The following is a 271-nucleotide window of genomic DNA, read 5'->3' on the forward strand; positions in this document are numbered from 1 at the left end:
AATTTTGGAACGCACCCCAGCAGGAAAACAACTTTTCTTGTACCATCTTGTACATACTCGGTGTACCGTCAGCGTAATATTCATACATGTGAAGCAGTCAAGAGAGAGATAGGAGTAGAGAATATTTACTGTATATACATATACATATTTTTTTGGTAATTACGGAGATGACGGCCGACCTCACCGATTTTAATGAAATTAGGCTCATTCGATGCGTTTTTGCATGAAACGAACGAATCTGGCAGAAATAAGCGTCGCTCTGCCCCGCGAA

Source organism: Mycetomoellerius zeteki, unplaced genomic scaffold (genome assembly GCF_001594055.1).
Source record: "Mycetomoellerius zeteki isolate Tzet28-1 unplaced genomic scaffold, Tzet1.0 scaffold290, whole genome shotgun sequence".
In the NCBI taxonomy this organism is placed as follows: Eukaryota; Metazoa; Arthropoda; class Insecta; order Hymenoptera; family Formicidae; genus Mycetomoellerius; species Mycetomoellerius zeteki.